The sequence below is a fragment of the Eulemur rufifrons genome, chromosome 30 (genome assembly GCF_041146395.1).
Source record: "Eulemur rufifrons isolate Redbay chromosome 30, OSU_ERuf_1, whole genome shotgun sequence".
Lineage (NCBI taxonomy): Eukaryota > Metazoa > Chordata > Mammalia > Primates > Lemuridae > Eulemur > Eulemur rufifrons.
This window is the reverse complement of record NC_091012.1, coordinates 91,185,044-91,201,645: the sequence shown is the minus strand read 5'-3', so window position 1 is coordinate 91,201,645 and position 16,602 is coordinate 91,185,044.

Below are 16,602 nucleotides of genomic sequence, written 5' to 3'. Positions count from 1 at the left end.
GAATGTCATGTTTGAGGATGATATACAAAGAATCAGATATGACCAGACAGTTTTAAGGAACTAAGGTTGGCTTTATGGACCAAATGCTTACGAAGCCCTCTTGAGAAAAGCTGCCTGGTACCCAGCTTACAGGATTCCCAGCCTTACAGGTAAGTAACAAGGTGGCTTCCTGGCAGGCCCAGGAAGCTTAGGATATTTGGAGACCTTAAGAAGAGAGGAATTCACCCAAATCTATAGGTACTGCAGGTGTAATCTGATGTAAAGTTCTTGGCTTGGCTTCCTAGCCTCCAGAAGGCTTTTTAAAAATCTAATCTGAGATTCCTTATGGAAAGTTCCAGCAAAGCAAACTGAACAAGGCCCTTGTGGCTAAATACCATTCTGGCTGTGCTTATGTAAACAATCAGGCCAAATCTAAGGGGACCAGACTCATTTTGTAAAAAGAATAAACTTACTTTGGTTATCTTTGATCAAAAAGGGGGGTGACTGTAGAACGAAATTTTATGTTTCAATAGAAAACTATATGACACCCTTGCGAGTTATTAGATTCTAGTCCTGTTCATTGTCTTTGAGCTATTTTTCACTTCTTGGCAAACTACATTTTACTTTCTTTTTCTTTTTTTTTTTTTTTTTTTTTTGAGACAGAGTCTCACTCTGTTGCCCAGGCTAGAGTGAGTGCCGTGGCTTCAGCCTAGCTCACAGCAACCTCAAACTCCTGGGCTCAAGCGATCCTCCTGCCTCAGCCTCCCGAGTAGCTGGGACTACAGGCATGCACCACCATGCCCGGCTAATTTTTTGTATGTATATATTTTAGTTGTCCATATAATTTCTTTCTATTTTTAGTAGAGACGGGGTCTCACTCTTGCTCAGGCTGGTCTCGAACTCCTGACCTCGAGCGATCCTCCCGCCTCAGCCTCCCAGAGTGCTAGGATTACAGGCGTGAGCCACCGCGCCCAGCCTACATTTTACTTTCTACTTTGTTATCTACCTGTAAATTGGACTGGATCCTGCTGTCTTGCACATTTTGTCAGTCCTTACCAAATTCTCAATTCTTCTAGTTTCCTTCAATATCTAGCTGTAACTCTCCAAATTGATGTTTCCAATTTTTCTCCCACCCTCCTGACTTGGTGCCACTGAGAACAAAAAACTGACTGCTCAGACCCTTTTGGGGTTCTAGATTGTCTTGTAGCTGACCTTCCCGACCTCCCTCCCCCCAGGATCTAAAGAAGCTCTGCAAGCCAAAGCAGAGCTTGATATAAACCTTCAAAAAAGTCATCACCATAACAAATCATGTGTGGACAACCTTTGTGCCTACTGCCACGTGGGCCACTTAGGAAGTTTACCAGAATTCTTGCATCTTCCATACTCTGCTCCAGGAAATAACCACAAGAACTACAAACCAGAAAATTCCTTGTATTGCCACTGTTGTCCTCACTGTACCATCTAAAGATGCCTCAAGCCCAATGTATAGAAATCTGCTCAACTGGTTGCCCTCTGGACTCAGAAACTGAGTGTATAGTCTGCTCCAACCACCAATCTTTGTTTTTCTTTTGGTTTCATAGAAATCCTCCTCATTAAATACCTGACCGCACACACCATCAAGCAAATATTCTCTATTACCAAATCTCAACACATGGTTTAGCTGATCCTTAATCAACAAAAGGCAACCAAATGAAAAATGGACTTAAATTATTCAGAGGAAAAAAGAATGTCTTTTCTAGCCATTTTTTTTTTCTTTAAATTGCCTTGTCATGTCCTCTTGTCAGGTTTTTGAACAAGACGAAGAATTGGCAAAGACTCTCCTTGACCAAACTTCAGTTAGGCTCCTCTGAGCCCTCTTTTTGACTAGACCTCGACTCTGGTCCTTGTCCTGTCTTTGTCCTGCCCAGCCCAGTCTTAGCAGAGAAACCTGCTAAGCCATCCCCCTACTCTTTTTTTTTTTTTTTTTTTGAGACAGAGTCTTGCTCTGTTGCCCGGGCTAGAGTGAGTGCCATGGCGTCAGCCTAGCTCATAGCAACCTCAAACTCCTGGGCTCAAGCAATCCTACTGCTCAGCCTCCCGAGTAGCTGGGACTACAGGCATGTGCCACCATGCCCGGCTCATTTTTTCTATATATATTTTTAGCTGTCCATATAATTTCTTTCTATTTTTAGTAGAGACGGGGTCTCGCTCTTGCTCAGGCTGGTCTCGAACTCCTGACCTCCAGCAATCCAACCGCCTCGGCCTCCCAGAGTGCTAGGATTACAGGCGTGAGCCACCATGCCCGGCCATCCCCCTACTCTTGATGTCTGATCACCCTTGACATCTGATCAAGTTCTTCATCCCCACCTTTGATGTCTAAATCCTTGGCCTGCCTTTAGCAAGATTGTTAGATCAGTTTAGCAAGAATCTCCCTACTCTTGATGTTGCCTCTTAGTAATTGTCCATCCACTGACCCCCTCACCCTGCTCCTTGGCTGTAAATCTCCACTTGTCCTTGTTGTATTTGGAGTTCAGCCTGATCTCTCTCCCTTATTGTGATAGTCTTAAGTAAAGTCTTCCTTACTATTAAAAAAAATTAACAAGTCAGGCGTGGTGGCACATGCCTGTGATCCCAGCTACTCAGGAGGCTGAGGAAGGAGACTCACTTGAGTCCAGGAGTTTAAGACCAGCCTGGGCAACACAGCAAGACCCTTGTCTCAAAAAAATCAACACTTGGCTGTCAGTACAAGCTGATTTCAGCATACCGGTAGAGGTGCCTGAGGAACATCCAGGAGATATTTAGAAGGCCACAGATAACACAGGTCTAGAGCTAGCAAGGTCAGGGCTGTTCTGCCCTTGCCTTCATCCTTACCCTGCTCCAGCTATTCCTGATGAGCCTGCCCATGAACCTCCCCTCTTGGGATAGGCTTTCTCAGCCCTCTTCTAGAGTCCAGCAGGTTGGGATCAGGAGTCTATCCCCCACAGACCAATTGGATTGTGATTTAATCTTTTTGAAATTCAGTGCAAGATGTCTTGCTAAACTCTCCTAAGACACAGTTTAGCTCAGTTCTCACCTGAATATTCTGGCAATATTTCCCAAACTTTAATCATTCAAGTATCACCTTCACAATTTTTTCTGTATTCATATGACTGCTTATACTATTATTTACTCAAAATTTTTTCTTTAAATTGCCTTTTAATCAAGTCCTCATTTCTTTTTGTAATTTTGCTTCTCCCCAAGCAATAATAGTTAAACTCACCCTAAAAAAAAACATGAGGAGGATCGCTTGAGGCCAAGAGTCCAAGGTTACAGTGAGCTATGATTGCACCACTGCACACCAGCCTGGGTGACAGAGCAAAACCCTGTCTCTCTAAAAAAAAAAATCCATGAGGAATATGTCACACTAGAGACCAACATTCTTTCTCTCAAGAAATTCAACATAGTCAGCTTGAGATAGATTTCTGTTTCTTGCGTTGAGCCCCTGACGAACTTGAGGGCATGCAGTTAGAAGCCACATTGTTGAAACTTCTGTAAATTCAAATCCCATTTGGTGTCATTAGATTCCCATGGGGCTGGAGACGAATTAAGAGAAAACAGCAGATCCACATTGCCTATGATATCTCACTACAGGAAACATGTGTATTCATTGGAAATAGTGATGGAGCTGGGGGTGGCAGAAGGACCTGGATTATTTAAATATTTCTCTTTCTGTCTCTCAAATTTTTTGGTAAGTTCATTTATCTCAGTTTAATGTGCTTATGATGGACATCACTATACCCACAAATGACCACTATCTGATACACTCACAGGACTGCCCAGCACCTTTGCCCTTCACCATAGAACAGAATATAAATGAATTAAAATCCCTCCAGATATGAAGTGAAGACTACTGAAGATCCATAGACCTCACACAGACTCCAGAAGAAGAGCAGGGAAGTCTGCAGATATATGGAGGTTCACACTGGGAATAGCTGGAATGGGCTGGAGAGGTGGAGGTGGGAAGGAACCAGCAAAACCTAAAATAGAGCTATAGGAGTCATCAACATACAGATGGTACTTGAAATCAAGAGTCAAGTAAATCCCTCAGTAAGAGTGTTGGAATAAGGAGACAACAAGGCTAGAATTCTGGGGAACATCTACAGAGGAGCCAGAGAAGGACAGTAAGGAGGAAAATGATACCAATGACATCATGGGAGCCAAAGTAGGAGACATTTTCTAGAAGTGAGATTTGTTCATAGCATCAAATACTACAGAAAAGTTCTCTCTGAAGTATATTTGTTGGCTTTTCCAATATGGGAGTCACTTATGAGCATAGTTAAAGCACTTTTAGTGGATAATGGGGGCAGAGGCCAGATTGCAGTGGATTGAATTATGACAAGGAGCAAGGAAGTGAAGATAGTGAGTGTGGACTAGTTTTTCTGAAAATTAGATTCTGGGCATTTCTTTTAAAAGTAGCAATATCAACTACCTTATGTTAGATAACAGATGTACAGAAGGTGAATGTTAAAATTTCTTTCCATTCCAGCAAACATTTATTGGGTGCCTTGGCTGTGGGGGTATGAAAAGGAAAAGGATGTGATCACTGTCTCCAAGGTGCATACAAGGTAGTAAGAGACAGACATTGAGGTCCAGGAGCACAAATGAGGGAACATAATTTCTATCAGAAGAAGGGGTTGGGAATCTGAGACGTCTTCACAAAGGAAATGACATTAGAGCTGGGATTTGTAAGATGAGTAGAAGTTCTCCTGATGAAGGGTGGGGAGGGCATTCTGGGTAGAGGGACACATGAACAAAGGCATGTAGATGTAAATGTGTCTGTCATGTTTGGGGATGACTAACAGTTGAGTGCAGCTAAACTGCAGGCTGCTAGTGCCAAGGCCTTGAAGGAGGTCTCTTAGCCATGTTAAGGAGTCTGGACTTTATTCTGTAATGGAAATAATGGGAAGCCTTCAGAGTTTTTTGTCTTTTTTTTTTTTTTAAGCCAGATTGGTCACATGTCCAGAATTGGAAGGGTAAAACTGCAAGTAGGGAGACCATTAGAGTGACTTCCATAATTGTCTGAGCAGAAGGGGATTAGGGCCTGTTATAAGCCAGTGGCAAGATGTTGGGGGAGAGTAAAATAGAAATAGAGGCCGGGCACGGTGGCTTACGCCTATAATCCTAGCACTCTGGGAGGCCAAGGCGGGAGGATCGCTCAAGGTCAGGAGTTCGAGACCAGCCTGAGCAAGAGCGAGACCCCATCTCTACTAAAAAATAGAAAGAAATTAACCAGACAACTAAAAATGTATAGAAAAAATTAGCCGGGCATGGTGGTGCATGCCTATAGTCCCAGCTACCCAGGAGGCTGAGGGAGGAGGATCACTTGAGCCCAAGAGTTTGAGGTTGCTGTGAGCTAGTCTGATACCATGGCACTCTAGCCCTCGGCAACAGAGTGAGACTCTGTCTCAAAAATAAATAAATAAATAGAGACTTAAGGGAGGTGAGCTAATTCAGGAAATAAAGATAATGACTTGATTTTGGATCAACCATAGTGAAATTATTAGGCTCCTGGCTCTGGAATCAGGAAGAACCCTGGCTCTGCAACATCCTAGCTATGTGGCCTTAGACACATTATTTAACACCACTGAAGCTCAGTTTCTTCATCTGCAAAATGGGAATAATAAAATATCTACATTGTAGGATTGTTATGAGATGTAAAGGAGATGACATATGTGATATGCTTAGCACAGGACACACAACAGAGTAAATACTCGATAAGTGTTACCTATTATTAATTTTACTGCAAGCTAAATTTCAGTGACTGGTGAAAATGTCCAATAGATGATTGGAAATGTGAATTGAAGTACAAAAAAGAAGGCATGGACTAGAGATTTCTGATTCATCTTGTAGAGATAACAGTTGATCTAGGGGAGTGGCTGAGCTTCTGTGGAGGGCAGAGAACTGAATTTTGCAAAATGTTCACATTTAGAGGTAGTAGGAGAAAGGGTACAGAAATTAGTGGTACGAGAGGGAGGGAGAGGTTCTTACCTTGAAGGGGATCTTTAAATTGCTAAATCAGTGGTTTCATCTGCGTCCTCAGTCTCTGACACCTCTGCAGCACTGGATGCAAGTGACCTCTTAAAGCCTTCGTTTATAAACTCTCTTCTTCACTTTCCATGGTGTTCTGTTCGCTTCGATCTTCTCTGATTATGCATAGATGTCACAGCTGAGAGCCTTATAGAGCTTACTTACTCCAACCCCATCATTTTACAAATGATGAGACTAAAGGGCCAAAAAATGGAAGTGGCGCTTATTCAAGGTTCACAGCCAGTCGTTCCTTCCTTGTCTTTCCCCCCTTTCCTCACTTCCCATGCTTCTTTGCTCTTTGTTCTCCTATACTCACTTCTTCTTTCTATAAACTCATCTGTCTGCATGGCTTCTAGTATTTTTTTTTTTTTGGCTTTTGATTGCCAAATTGAAATCTCCTGCCCTTACCTCTCTTCAGCGTTGCTATCTCACCCTTCCTACGTCAGCTAGATGTTCCACTAACACCTCACACTCAGCATGTATGAACATCAGCTTTCCCCATATGGCTAGCTTCCCTCTGTGATGCCACCAGCCTATTAATGGCACCTCCATTCTCCTCGTCAGCTAATCCTTTACCAAGCCTAGTCAATTGGTCCTATATAAATGTCCATGTTGCACAACGGTTAAGCACATTCGAGCTGTAGGAAACCTTAAAGATACTTATTTCTCCAAGCTTCATCTTTTTCAGAAGAGAAAATGAAGTCCCTGGAAGGTAAAGTCACACAGCCTGAAAATGGAAGTCAAGACTGGAACCCAGAGATATTGGAGCCATAGACCAATGGGTTTTGTACCACACCATATTGCCTCTTGCATTCTTATTAAATCTGTCACTTCTTTTTCATCGCTATTGTCACCTCCCTAGATCAAATCTTTATAACTTCATGCTTGGATTGTTGGCACAGCCTCCTGCCTACCTTTGCAGCCTCTAGTCCACCCAATTCCCGATTCATCCTGCCAAGTTCATCTCCCTAAAGCATCATTTCCATCTTGTCATTCCCCTCATTGAAAAGCTTTTAGTGATTCCTCATTGCCTACAAAATAAAATTCAAATTTCCAAGCCAGGCATTAAAACTCCTCCCAAAGCTGGTGGAGTTTCCATGCCTCATAACCCATACATACTACCCTTGTATACGTTTATACCCTTTGGCCCAGCCATGCCCAGTACTCTGTGTTCCCTGAAAAGCTCAGCACTTTCATGGCTTGTTGCCTTTTTACATACTGTTCTTGAAACTTTAAGTATTCCTCCTTTGAGGTTCCTCCTGTCCAATTCCAATACTCATCTTCCAAGGCCCAGCTCACATGGCCTAGGGCATGAAGACTTTTCAGATTCCCCAGGTGAGAATGACTCTCTATGATAATATGATAATATGACAGGACCCGCTGTCATGGTTAGATGTTCAGTGCACCCGAGTTCCCATCCCCCTTCCTTTTATCACCTGTGTCCCCACAACATGTTGCTAATACCTCTGTTTAACACTTATTTCACTTACCCTGTAGTAGAGCTAGTCAGTTAAACAACCAGTGAGACTTATTCCATTGATTCTGCATCCTCCACAGCCTCTAACAGAGTTCCTGACACACAACAGGTACTTAACAAATATGTATGGAAATGAAGACTGAACTGTGAAGCCAAGTCTTGAGACATCATCTCATTAGTAATTCAGCAAAACCAACTCCTGTTGCTGAACATGGAGTGACATGTTGAGAGAAGAGACATCTGGGAAACCTTGTTGGTGAATCTCCAACCGTGTTCTTTAGAGCAGCCTCAGTAACTTTCAATCTGATGGTTTGCTTGAAGGCAATGAGGTAGGAAGGGTGACAGCTCCGTTAAGATTCTTGTCCACACATTCTTTAAAATAAGCTGAGGTCAATGCAGGCCCATCATCCCCAGGCAGGGGGTTACAAGTAGCTGAAGAGAACAGTGACTGGTGCTGAAGAGTGAGGCGGTGGCAGCAGGGCTCTTAGGGGCCATTTATAAAAGAAGGCTACTACGATCCAGAAATTAATCTTTCCCTGGAAAGGGATTCTTGATTGAGCTCCCTGGATCATTTCCCTTGGAAGAGTGGATAGCTGTGATGGGTGATGCAGGCCAAGTAGGTTGGCATGTGTGAGACACCTTTATGGTCTCTCAGTAGCAGGGACTGTTCCGGGCCATTCTGGACACAGCTTTTAGCTAAGGCTGCTGTGCAGATCATTCCAATTCTGGAAGTGTTGCCTGGGATATGGCCAAGATAAAAAAGATGACTGGATTCTCATGCTGACAGCTAAAGGACAGCTTGAAGGCCTCAAGTCGTTTCTTTGCTGGCCACCTCCATTCATTCATTCAGTCGTCATCAAACTTATTCTAAACACATACTTATGTGCCAGGCACATAGGTGATGATACAGAGATGAATGGTGTTTGCCCTTAAAAAGTATTTTGTCTAATGGAGGAGACACACAAGTAAATGGACAATACCATGGACTATGAGAAGTACTATCACAGAGATATACAGGCCAGAAGAGGAGAGAGAGAAAGTGAAGAGAATAAAACCCAAGCTCGAATGACAGGAAAATGGAAGGCATGGAAGACCACAACTCATGCATGGTACACCTTAGTGAAAAGAAAGAAACAGTGTAATAAAGAAAAAGAGTTTAGTGATTGGATGGTGAGTACTTAACAGCTTTGGAAATGACAGCTGGGGAACCATACAATAGAATATATAAATGGCAATTTTATAAGTCAGGGTTTGTTAATTTAGACAAACCTTATACTATGAATTAATTGGTTGTCAAGATATTGCCCTTACTTAGAGTTAGTAAAAGAGTAAAAAGAAAAAAAAATAGGCCGGGCGCGGTGGCTCACGCCTGTAATCCTAGCACTCTGGGAGGCCGAGGCGGGTGGATCGCTCGAGGTCAGGAGTTCGAGACCAGCCTGAGCAAGAGTGAGACCCTGTCTCTACTAAAAATAGAAAGAAATTATATGGACAACTAAAATATATATATACAAAAAATTAGCCGGGCATGGTGGCGCATGCCTGTAGTCCCAGCTACTCGGGAGGCTGAGGCAGGAGGATCGCTTGAGCCCAGGAGTTTGAGGTTGCTGTGAGCTAGGCTGAAGCCACGGCACTCACTCTAGCCCGGGCAACGGAGTGAGACTCTGTCTCAAAAAAAAAAAAAAGAAAAGAAAAGAAAAAAAAAAGAAAAAAAAATAAAACCTAAGCTCCTGAATTTAGCACAAAAGCTCACTGACTACCTCTTACCACTCCTCAGCCTTTGCGTGTGAAGGGCAGAATATCTGAGCTGAATTTTGAAGAATGAAGAAGAGTTGGTAATGAAATGGGGAAATTGTTTTTTAGGCAGATTTTATCCTAAAGGCAGTGAGATGCTAATGAAGGATTTTAAGCAGGGGAGTGACATGTTCAGATACACATTCTAGAAAGAACACTCTGAAGAAAGTTTGGAGAACGGATTGCAAGAGGCCATGAATGGAGGTAGGGAGATAGGTAGGAAGCAGATTTACTAATCCAGTTGGAAGATTATCTGAGTCTGTACTACGGCAACAGAGTAGAAAGAAAGAGGAGTCAAAAGATATGAGGAAGGCCCGGTGTGGTGGCTCACACCTGTAATCCTAGCACTCTGGGTGGCCAGAGGTGGGAGGATCATTTGAGCTCAGGAGTTAGAGACTGGCCTGACCAACAGTGAGACCCATGGTGGTGGTGGCGCACCTGCACTTCCCAGCTACTCAGGAGGTAGTAGGATCGCTGGGGCAGGAGGATCGCTTGGGCCCAGGAGTTTGAGGCTGCAGTGAGCCATGATGTGATGATGCCACTGCGCTCTAGCCCAGGTGACAGAGTGAGACTCTGTCAAAAAAAAAAAAAAAAAAAAGGAGCTATGAGGAGGTAGAACCTATAGGATTCAGTTATTTATTGAATATGGAGTGGCAGGAGTCAGGCTTGAGGTCAGGAGTTCGAGACCAACCTCAGCAAGAGTGAGACACTGTCTCTACTAAAAATAGAAAGAAATTATATGGACAGCTAAATATATATATAGAAAAAATTAGCCGGGCATGGTGGCGCATGCCTGTAGTCCCAGCTACTCGGGAGGCTGAGGCAGGAGGATCGCTTGAGCCCAGGAGTTTGAGGTTGCTGTGAGCTAGGCTGACGCCACGGCACTCACTCTAGCCTGGGCAACAGAGTGAGACTCTGTCTCAAAAAAAAAAAGAGCCCCCCAAAAAAGCTTGTGATGAGTGTAAAGTAGTGGTGGAAGTTTTTGTGACTCATGTGACAACAGTGAGGGCTGCTTTATCAATGTGTGCAGCTCACTTGCATAGACAATATTGTTTCTCTCCAAATAAGCCAAACCTCAGTGCATTCTATGGCTCAACCCAGCCCCAACACTGTGAGGCAGAATGTCAGCCGTGAGGAAGAACAGTTTATGTTTATTGTAAAGCACTAGCTCAGATTCAGAAATCAATAACTGCTTGACATTCTGTGAAGTGTCTTCATGCTGGCAAATCCAATGCCACTGAACACTCATTTCTTAGGAAACAATGAAGTAGCTAAATTATCCTTGTCTTTTGTAGGAGGAAAACAACCAAAATGGAGGCCTCTTCAGAGGGTCCGAAGCCCCCCCCCTTTATATCTGAAGCAGGGGCCCCACAGATTGGAGTCCTTATTGTGGCTATGTCTACTTCTGGGGTGAGCGGAGGGAGGAGAATCCTAGGAACATCCAACTAGAAGAGGTTTGCACCTGAGGAGGCCCAGGGCAGCAAAGCCAGAGATGAGAACCACCATCTTCAGTCAAAGGGCAAGGCAACGACTTGGGAGCAGGATTGTCTTGTTCAGGTGCAAGGAACAGATTAAGGACAGTAGGTTAGTTAGAAGATAGAAGCAGGCCGGGCGCGGTGGCTCACGCCTGTAATCCTAGCACTCTGGGAGGCCGAGGCGGGCGGATCGTTTGAGCTCAGGAGTTCGAGACCAGCCTGAGCAAGAGCGAGACCCCATCTCTACTAAAAATAGAAAGAAATTATATGGACAGCTAAAAATATATATAGAAAAAATTAGCCGGGCATGGTGGCGCATGCCTGTAGTCCCAGCTACTCGGGAGGCTGAGACAGGAGGATCGCTTGAGCCCAGGAGTTTGAGGTTGCTGTGAGCTAAGCTGACGCCACGGCACTCACTCTAGCCTGGGCAACAGAGTGAGACTCTGTCTCAAAAAAAAAAAAAAAAAAAAAGAAGATAGAAGCAAAGTCCTGAGTCAAGCTTCAGGGGTTGGGGGCGGCGGGGAAGATGGGGGTAAAGGATGAAGATGTATTAGAGCTCCCACTTTATATGGTGCTCAAAGCCTGTTGCAGGGGCAGATATGACAGTTTAAAGAAGGCATACAGGATTATATCCTATCTTTCTCCGTGTCACCCCCACCCCCACCCCCACTGTATAGGCTGAGGCTGTAGCTGAGTTGGCTCTATAGAAGGCACAAAGCATTATGGACGGGAGTTAAGGTTGTACTCAAGCTTTCAAGCTTTTATGGGTGCCCCTGTGGCCCAAAGTTCTCTCCCTGGACTGGGTGCTGGAATTCACCCTGATGGAGCTATCCAGGGATCCCTGGCTCCCTGTCCCTGATAAGGTGGGTGGATATGCATGGACAGGGAGGTGGGGGGCTCCAGGCAGAAAGCAATGGAGTTCATGATTTCAGATATCTGAATGGGTCTAGGAATCAGTCCCCAAATCTGCAGCAGGGTTGGCTGGGGCAGGTGGAGTAGGAAGAAAACCACCTGAGTTCCCTACCTGGACAACCCACCATCCCTCCTATGAGCTGTGCTGGTCAGCAGCCTGGCACTCGCCTAGGTATTGACCTGGTAGTGCTGGGTGGTTCCAGGAAGTTGCAGTGGTAGTGGTTGCAATGACTGAGGCAGGGGGAGTCTGGACGAAGCATTCATGGTGTTATCGTTGGCAAATTTGGCTGACAGAGGGAGGGGCAGGGGAGTCCAAAGGTTCTTTCAACAGAAGGGGAGACCAGCAGGTTTTCTATTTGGGGCATGGTTCACATGTTTTATTGGATCCTCAGTTTGAGGGGTGGATGATGGACCAGTAGATTTCTATTTGGAAAACCTAGAAAAGGATCCTATGGGGAAAAAAAATCTCCTGTATATACAATATGATTTCAATGATGGGTGTGTATATAAAGAAAAAACAACTGGAAGGAAATGTGCTTAACTATTAACAGCTTAATGGGCAGGGCATTGAGTCATCAGGTTGGCTGCCCAAACTTGGACTATTAGCACAGCATGCTAAATTTTTCTGTGTCCTTTTCACCGCGCCCTTCAGACTGGACACTTGGCCCCCAGTTTTCTGGGTCTGACCTGGTCTCCTCTCTGATTCCTCACCCCAACCACACAACCTCTCATTTCTTTGGGTAAAAACCCAGGATTGGATTCAACCTGGGAGCTTCCTACCCCTGTGCCACTCCATAGGTCCTACAGTGCACTTCCCCCATAAGGAAAGAAAGAGCAGGAGATGGACACTAAGTTGTAGGGGCTGAATATAAGCAACATTAAGACAGGAACCCCAAAGTTCCAATTTCCCATTTCACTTTTTTCACTTGGCTACCTGATCTAGTGAAAGGATGTGGAATTTTCTTGAGTCTTTTGCAAGCACAGCCTCTGTTGGTCCAGTGATCAGACATCAGTGAAATATAGTATCATTCTTCAAGTCCTGAATTAGGGTCTTTGTAAAACAGGGTAACAGGGGCAAAATGAATTCCAAGTTACAGGGAATGGATACAGTGCTGCTTGAGGCCCTCATTCCCAGTAAGTCTATAGGTTTCAAGAAGCACCACTTCACTTGTAGGCTTTCCTACTGGCTGAATGAGTATAGCATCCTGACTATGTGGGGATGGTTTAGGATATGTCACACAATTAGGTTTTCAGGCAGTTGGGGGCTGAAATAGCTTTGCCTTTGTTCCCCACTCCAAACTGTCCTTAGAGCAAATGCTATATGCCTGTCATGTGAGTGGGTGCACTATCTGGGTACAGTTCTTTAGAAACCCCCTTGGAAAAATATTACTAACCTCCTCTAGTTGGTCTCTTCAAAGAATATGAATTCCGGGCCGGGCGCAGTGGCTCACGCCTGTAATCCTAGCACTCTGGGAGGCCGAGGTGGGTGGATCGTTTGAGCTCAGGAGTTTGAGACCAGCCTGAGCAAGAGCGAGACCCCATCTCTACTAAAAGTAGAAAGAAATTATATGGACAGCTAAAAATATATATAGAAAAAATTAGCCGGGCATGGTGGTGCATGCCTGTAGTCCCAGCTACTCGGGAGGCTGAGACAGGAGGATCGCTCGAGCTCAGGAGTTTGAGGTTGCTGTGAACTAGGCTGATGCCACGGCACTCACTCTAGCCTGGGCAACAGAGTGAGACTCTGTCTCAAAAAAAAAAAAAAAAAAAAAGAATATGAATTCCTGGGGCACACATTCATTCATACAATTATGTGGCCTTTTGAAAAGGATTTGTGAAAAATAATGCCAATTATGAGCTGGGCACACTAGCTCATGCCTGTAATCCCAGGGAGACTGAGGCAGGACGATCACTTGAGGCCAGGAGTTCAAGACGAGCCTGGGCAACATAGTGAGACCCTGTCTCTACATTAGGGCGTGATGGCATATGCCTATAGTCCTAGCTACTCGGGAGGCTGAGGTGGGAAGATTGCTTGAGCCCAGGAGTTGGAGATTACAATGAGCTATGATTGTGCCACTGCACTCCAGCCTGGGTGACAGAGCGAGACTCTGTCTCTTAAAAAAAAAATCAATTATGAATACAGGAACACTTCCATCTTTCCCTTGCAGCTCTTACTGGGAACAGTTTGCATGATCTTCCACAGCCTGAGCTGGAGTAGGGACTTTTGAAACATTCTTCAGATTTTCAGGGTTAGCCATTTCCTTAATCCTATGGCCCCGTTTAGGAAGAGGCTTTTGTTTTTGTTTTTTTGTGGGGTTTTTTTTTGGGGGGGGGGGGATTGCCTGTGTGTCACAAGCAACATTTATATTGGAAGCTGTCCCCTTTGATTTCTGAGTCATACAGCAGTGCCACATTTTGTTCAGTAATGAGGCCCAGGGACGGGCTGGATGATGGACTCCACATGCGAGGCGGAACTGCTGCGCGCCATCTGAGGAAGCCTCAAGATTACCGTTGCTGAGGCAGCCGCACTACTCCGTGACGTAACGAGCAGAGCTCTCATCAGCCTGCTGATGCTGCTTATGAGGTCCGATGCTCTGAACTATGACAATGGTAATGGTAAGATGCGCTCTTAATAGTGTGAGCGGTTTGCTCCATCAACTGTTGGTCTTGGGTGGAACAGGAATGGGGAAAGCCCTTGTTTGGGCTGATGTGTGAGCCCTGCCAGAGACAGCAGGCTCACGTTTAGGGTCTCCTACCTTATATGTCTCAAGATCTAATGAAGATTCCCTTCAGTGAATCTCAGGAAATAAGCAGGCTGGTGTAAAATTTTTAAATATATCCCCAAAACAATCATTGTAAGAAGAAAGGCTGCTTAGGATTCAAGGTAGTGGCTGAATTCAGCTGCTTCCCAGGAGCAAATGGATTTTACATTGTTCGCTGAGGTTGTTTTCCTCCTTTTCTCTCCACTTTCCCTCCCCTCTCCTCCCTCTTCTCCTCCCTCCTCTCGCCTCCTTTCTCTCTCCTCTCCTTTCCTCTCTCTGGCAGCAGCACCAACCCATCCAGAAGATACATTGAAGTAACAGTAAACAGGCAGCAAACAAGTTGGTTCTAGCAACAGTATATTTTATAAAGCTCAAACTACTCAAATAGACTTCCTTGTAGCCCAGAACTACAAGCCTCCCAAAGAAATCCTGCCAGAACTCCAAGGAACAGTAAGTACACACTGATATTGACCTGTGGTTTCCCTTCCTAGGAGCTCTGCTATAGGAGCTCTCTCTTCTGGTCAAACAGGTCTGCCCACCATTCACTAAACACATGTCACAGCTTCCTGTCACCTGGAATGTTTGGCCCCTCGTCTCCTTATTGACCCAAGGCCAACTCTGCCTCTTCCATGAAACCTACCCTTTTCTCCTGCCAGCACCTCACATCTGCATACGGCATTTGGGAGATATGCCCTTGTTACAGTTTCTCAGGTGAGTTTCTCATCGCTCCTATTAGCTTAGAACCTTCTGGAGTCAGGGACCACTTCTTACTCAGTTTCTCAATGGGACTTATAGAGCGCATCAGCTGTGATGGAGTGGTAAAGTGAACAAGTTCTGGTGCCAGATTACCTGAGTTCAAATCCAGCTTTGTTATTAATACTTACTAACCGGGTGATCTCAGTTACATCACGTAGCCTCTATGTGCCTTAATGCCCCTGTACCATGGGCATATGAATAGTTCCTACTCTATGGGGTTATTTTGAGGATCAAACAAAGTGATACTTGCAAAGCACTTTGAACATTGCCTTTCATGCATTAAGTACTCAAGAAATGCTAGTCCTCTTTATGCCCTCCAACCTATACTTGCAGCAGGAATCACCAAATACCAAAGAATGGCATTCAGCCTGTCCCCCCACCATGGTGTCTAGCTCAGTTTTGCCTTACACCAAGTTTACCAGACACTCACAGAAGGAATTCCCTCTCTGGCTTTATTTATTTATTTATTTATGTTTGAGACAGAGTCTTGCTCTATCACCCTGGCTAGAGTACAGTGGTGTGCCCTATCTGGCTTTAAATGTCCTCTATACTCTGAACCTCTTAGCTGACAGTTTCTTCCATAGCCACCCAACACAGTCCTTCCTCCTTGCAGGACTCATTCCTGCTGGGGGCCTCTACTCACCCTGTTCCTCCTCCCTGGAATGCTAGCCCTACTTTCCCTTTTCCATCTTCTACCCATCCTTTACTTCTCCACTCAAACCTCACCTCCTCTAGGAAGCCTTCCCTGATTACTTCAGTTTACTCTCATCTTCCCCTTCTTTGAACTCCCTCAGCAGTCCAAGATAGAACCATGTAATTGAACACACACTGATATTTTTCGTGGCAATTTCCTGGGTCTTGGTCTTTGCTCCTCAGGAAGTTGATAAATCCCTTAAGAACAGTTGGGATGTTTCCTCCTCCTCTGCCACCTACCCCAGGTGTCCGGTAAAGACACGATGTATCCACATGCCCAGGCTGGGCGAGGGAAGATAAGGCCCTGGCTCTCCTGGCAGTGAGCTCGAGCTGGGGTCAAGAGCAGAAGGCAGGGGACCAGTTTCTGCTGACTTCACTTATTTCTTTGTGGCCACTCAGGCCACAGAACTAGTAGGGTCTTCAGGTACACCCTTGGTGGTGGAGATCTTGAAACTAGAATGATCGCTCAGTTAATGGTTGACATTCTTTGTTTACCTTAATGATTTCCAAGAATCACTGCTGCACATGATACACTTTGCAGTTCAGCTGTGTTGGCCTTGAGGGTAGAAGGCAATTTCTGAGGTTTTAGGGTTCTGGGATGGGATTGGAAATACTTTGGTCTATCCCCAGCCATTCGGGACATGGACGATAAGCAGCTGGCCACAGGGTGCCTTGGTACTGCCATATATATGGGTGGGAAGCACTGCCGGTT